This window comes from Seriola lalandi, unplaced genomic scaffold (genome assembly GCF_002814215.2).
Source record: "Seriola lalandi dorsalis isolate HSWRI2012SDOR001 ecotype SW California unplaced genomic scaffold, Sedor1 jcf7180002054568, whole genome shotgun sequence".
In the NCBI taxonomy this organism is placed as follows: Eukaryota; Metazoa; Chordata; class Actinopteri; order Carangiformes; family Carangidae; genus Seriola; species Seriola lalandi.
In genome coordinates this window covers 1,797,416-1,803,384 of record NW_019525121.1, presented here as the reverse complement: position 1 = coordinate 1,803,384, position 5,969 = coordinate 1,797,416, and positions in this window count along the sequence as shown.

Sequence of the window (5,969 nt, the reverse complement as noted above, 5' to 3'; positions counted from 1 at the left end):
AGACTTTTCTCAAATCTGTACTGATTACTGTACTGTGAAATATTGGAGAATTTTGCCTCTGTCAGCTTTAATGTTTATTTATTTAAATGAGAGCATTTGAGAAATTTAGGGGGGAAATGTCTTTTTGGTAGAGCTGGTAGAAAACCATCTGAAATATGACAGGCAGTCCCTGGACAACTAACTGAATCCATCAAATAAATGCAGTAGAAGAATATTTCCCTGTGAATTGTGGAGTAGAACTATAAAGTATCATGAAGTGTACATTTCCATGTAAGGTACAAGTACCTCAAAACTCTACTTGAGTAAATTTACATTCCACCTTTTGACTAAACTGCAACTGCTATAACTATATTTCTACCAGTACTGGTCAAATATAGGCTCCGTTAGAGTAGGAGGACAGGTGACATCCACATGAGCCAAACAAAATGACTGACTGTGCAGTGTAGTCAATTACTATTTAATACTTATCCCTTTTGCAAAAGCTTTAAGCAACCATCTGAGTGTGTGCCACTGAACCACAAAGGAATATGTTTCTGTATACTGTACAATTATTTATATATATATATATACATCGCTGTAGAATCTCATGGAGGCAGATTGAAAGTAATCTGTGATAAGAAGAATGATTAAGGACAGCAGACTTTCGCATTTTAGAGGCTATAAAACATTCAGTCTTCACCTTGATGCTCTGTAGATGGGTCATTTCTTCAGTAAGGCCACTGTTGCTACATGCAACGCGTAAGAGAACTAATCACTCTAAGAAAGCTCAAACCAGTATAAGATAAATTTAACAACCTCATAGATTAAAAAAGCTGATACTTGTGTGCAGTTCTCTTTTGCTGCAAGATAAAACTATATACATAAAAATGAATAGTGTGGTAAGATGTGTTGGGTAACACATATACTTTTTTTTCTTTTGAGGCTTTTTCTGGTAATGACCAACAGAGCATTCAACAGACATTGACGTATAGTATGTTGTGAAAAAAAAAAAAAAAAAGAATGTTTAAAGTTCATTTGTCAATTATAGTCCACCAAAGAACAAAAGATCACATGATGCTTATTTTTCATACAGTATGATTTCTTATCTTATGAGACTGTAGGGTGGCCTTATCAAGGAGGAAATGCTGCATTTGTACTGTGGTCGTGGTGATGTGAGGAAGTTGTTCTGTTCTTCTTCTCCTATTTATCGGATTCCAGTATTTTACAAAAACAGCAAAAATCAGATTATACTGAAAATAATAATAACTAATAGAAATCTGTTAATCTGGGCTTTGTTTCTTCTTTTTTCTCACCCCATTAATCATCTCACAACCACTCACAACCACCATATTTATCTTGTAACCTTTTGGAGGGGCTTTGACCCCTAGGTTGGGTACCACAGGCCTAAACTACATTACTGCAATGTAGTTAAAATTAGCTCCACTGCAACCAGCTACAACAGTGAAATACTACTTAAATATTGGTGCATCAATGAACAGTAAGAAATCTGATAATGTAATGTATGATAATTTTTTTTTTTGACTAACTGATGTTTGATGTAACTGACTGTATAATCATAGGGACCATTTAACTAAAGTGACATCTTACTTACTTTAGATACTTTAAATACATTTTCCTGATGTACTTTTACTTATGTGGGATTTAAGTGGGACTTTGAATGAAGGACTTTTAATTTTAATAGTGTATTTTTTACATCATTGTATTGGTACTTGAGTACTAATAATATTGAATAAGGATCAGGGTAATTCTTAATTGATAATAATTGATAATTAATACTTTCACTCAGTCAACAAGATGAATGCGTGGACAAGCTCACTGGTCCATTATTGTCAATGTGTCTGACTTTTAAAATGAAACAACATGATGGCTGTTCTGAAGCTTAATATTCCAAACCTCTGCACTAAAATAAGGGTGTAAATACAGTACATTCTGGATAAGGAGAGAAATAGGCCATGCAGTTAGTTTTTTGCTGACTTGTATGGTGCAAATGTGACTGGGCTGATTAAAATCTCAAATGGTTGTTTCCCGACAGAAATCTCTTACTGAAAACTGAGTTCATGAGATATATTCTGGGGGGGATGGGGGGTGGGGTGGTACCACTTCCTCACTCTTTGATAAGATAAAACTGTCACTTTGTAAGCCAACAAAGGTCTTTTTTTCATTCTATTATTTCCACTGCACTTCACTCAAGCCCGTATTGCCACTATTACCACTAATAGACTCCTGATTCTACTGCATACATTAGGCTACACTGTACACCGTACTACTACTGATACATCTGCTACTTACTCCACAGCTAGGCTATTCATATCACCACTATTATAGTTGGCGTGCATGCATCATGGAGCCAAAAGTTGAGCATGATGTCAAATATTTCAGCAGTGAGTAAAAAAAATGCTGCCAATCTGTTTCAATGTAAGACTTGAAAAGAATTGTTATTCACCCTCATTTTGTATTCGGTCTCCTGTAGACCCCTGGCCTCCTTTATCAGGTAAAAAAACACACAAAATATTTGTTTCAACAGTTTGATACCTCATGACTTTAAATAAATAATAGTTTTCTGAGACCAAACCAGATGTTTTGATAAAGCATAGCCCATATCATGTAAAACAGAAAGTATTCCCTAAGTTTGTGTATTAACAATGAGTTATGCTAATTTCCATACTTTGTCAGCTTCCTCAAATGTGGAGGTTCATTTTGTGGTGAGAGGTAGATTTATCACTACAATACTTCTCTCCATCTTGGGTTTTAATAAGATCAGCAGAATTTTTTTAATATATAACGCAGTGAAAGCCAATGTCAACTATACTTGTTAAAGGCTAGAGAGCACAATTAAATTACATACATACTCTAACAGTGTCAGCTGTCTGAGGTCAGTCTAACCAAGTTAAGACTTTTTTTCTTTTTTCACATTTTCCTAATGCCATCAAGGCATTTCTTTCTTTCGTTCATTTAATTTTCATTTAAAATATATTTTAGAATGTTTGCACTCATATATGTGAGTAAGAAATACATATATATTAGGAAAACGATAAGAAAGAGAACTTTAAAACTGTGTATGTCTAAGGTAAAATGAAACTGGTCGATCCTATTGGCCATAATATGTTTTCATTCAGGCTACAAACCCTAATTTGTGTTTTATAGGCCTACTGAACAGTGAGCTGTATTGACCCGTTGCTATTTAGTACTCCCACTGCTGATACTCCAGCTACCAGCCTACAACATCTCAGCCTCTTCTTTTCTATTCCTACCAAATACCGAATAATCTTACCGAATAATAACTAAATACGTTTTAACAGATTTGTAAAAGGTCCAGTAACTATTTTATCCAAACCCAAACTGACCTTACAACCAAAGGGCAGGACTTGAAACAGAATGATTTGCCTCCAACCTAAACGACCATATAGGTTGTTTGTCCTGCCCTGGAATACGACTCATGGGTGCGTTTCGGGAAACATCATGGTTAAAATAAAGTAAAGTAAAATAAGTAAAAATAATCTATCTATCTATCTATCTATCTATCTATCTATCTATCTATCTATCTATCTATCTATCTATCTCTATCTATCTCTGTAGTTTGGATTAAAATAAGCACATTCTTAAGGTTAGAGGGACTTTGTCATCATGGTAACAATAATAAACTTGCAGTTAAGTTTATTCAACAGTTGTGGATAAAAGAAAAAGGACTAGTTTCCCATGGGAAACAAACAGCGATCTCATGAGTGAGAGTCCTGCGTTCTGTCCATTCAACCATCCAAACTAACCTTCCTTCCTCAGACTAAAGACGATGTCATTTGACTTCCTCCTTTGCTCCTGTCATAACTACTGTGGCCACTAGATGTTGCTTAGCAATGGAACGTAACTGTGGGTCATATTAAGCTGCTTGCACAGACAGCTAAACTTCTCGGTGAAGACTTCTCTCTGTCCCAGCCCCTGTGTGTGTTTCTCCATTGTTAAAGAAAACAAACAGAGACAAATTGGTAATGTTACATAGCAAACAATGAGCACTATGGGAGGGAGGGATAAGTTTTGCTCTGGCCGCACAATAACACTCACACATTCAAATTCACTGCACTTGCACATGCCTCCGCGTCTGAACCATGTGGGGAAACCTCTGCCTTACAAAATAGTGGCTCTTAACCGATATGTTCATAATTTCCACCACTGGAGTCATGTCAGCTTCACGTCTAGCTTTCTGTCTTGAAAGTGTAAGAGGGAAGTACCACTTTGTGTCTGTTTATTTATGTCTGCTGGTGTTCACCTGTACAGTCTTAAAGGTGTTTGAGGTTCCTGATAGCACTGGGATGGCCAGCCAAATCTGGAGCTCCTGGGCCAAGTGTTTTTTCTATAGGACATACACTATAAGCCCTTATCTGTGCCTCAAACCCCTTTTTGGTTTTAAAAAACACCCTACATTATATTATTCACACACATCCACATTTACACTACCAATGCCACTGACTACCAGACCTCACAGCCTAATAGAGCCTTTACATGTGGTCACTGTGGCATTTAAAGTTATGATTGGTTTGAGTATTTCACTTAATCTCTTACATGATGAAGCTACATTTAAGTAATAAGATCACCCAACTAAAAGTGCAGCATGAGTTTATTGACTCTTTAGTTACTGATTCCTGTCAATTCCAGCCATTAAATACTAATGTATGCGGGACTTGCCTCAGAAATGAGGTGGACAAGAAAAGTGCTGAGTGGGTCTGACAAAAAAAACTGCTGTTGCAGTACTGTCATTGTACTACTGCAAACTTTATGCTAATATTACAACTGGGCCTCTCAGCAACCTTTTGTGACTGTCGCAAGCCCAACTGCAACTTTTTCGACTGTATTACATACCATAATACTATGGATGAACATTGTCATCATTACTGTCCTGGTCTTAACAGTTGTAGACTCAGAGTCCAGCTGATTCATCATATCTGCCATCTCATCACAGTAACAGTACGTTGGCGTATGTATTTTTTAGCTGGTAAGAAATTGCAACAGAGTAATGCCAAAGATTAAAGCTACAGTGGTTGTCAAACTTTTTCACATCATGGATTTCTAAACTGACACAAGGCATCTGATAAGATTTTACACCAGGGTCCCCCCATCTGATAACATTTTTTGCTTTTAGATGTTTTATTACAGAAAGTGTTTGATACCCATGACCAAAATAGTCATACATTATGTCACTGTACACACATGGATGGAAGTATAGTGAAAATAAATGATTCACCTTTTTGCTTGGGACCCCCAGGAACACCCTCAAGGACCCATGGGGGTCCCTGGACCTCACTTTGAGAACCACTGGTAGCATTAACACATTTTTTTAACTGTACAATGTTCTGCTTAGTGCACATTTGAGCTGCAAATTGTTGATAAATGAAAGTCAATAAATAAAAAATGTCTATGTTATGTTCACGTTTTATAAGAGAAGAGTCTAGACCTGCTCTATTTGGAAAGTGCCTTGAGATAACCTCTGTTGTGAATTGGCGCTATACAAATAAAAATTGCCTTGATGTTAAAAAGCTAATACTGGCAGAGGTATTGTTATTACATTTTTGGAATTCTTAATTATTGATCTTGATATTGACATCGTGCAGTATCGATCATACTCTCGAATTATAATAATAGTCATTATGCATTCTTGACAGGACAACACAAGATTACAGAGTGCAATAGAATTATAAAAAATATATATATATAACAATTATAAAAAAAAAATTTTGTTCTAAATTTCGCAAATTACTTAAAATACTTTAAGAGTGTGCCACCTATGTTTTGTAACCTGGCTGCAGCCTCAGAAATAAGAGGCCCCTTGTAACCTAATCGATTGCCGAGCAGAGAGGGAGACTGGGTCCACACTCTGTGATCCGTTTCCGTAACTTCCCAGAATAGCAACTCGGGCGGTATTGTCTGCTGTTCTGCTCTGCTCTGCGCTGCTCCGGAGGACATGGAGGAGGAAGTCAGTG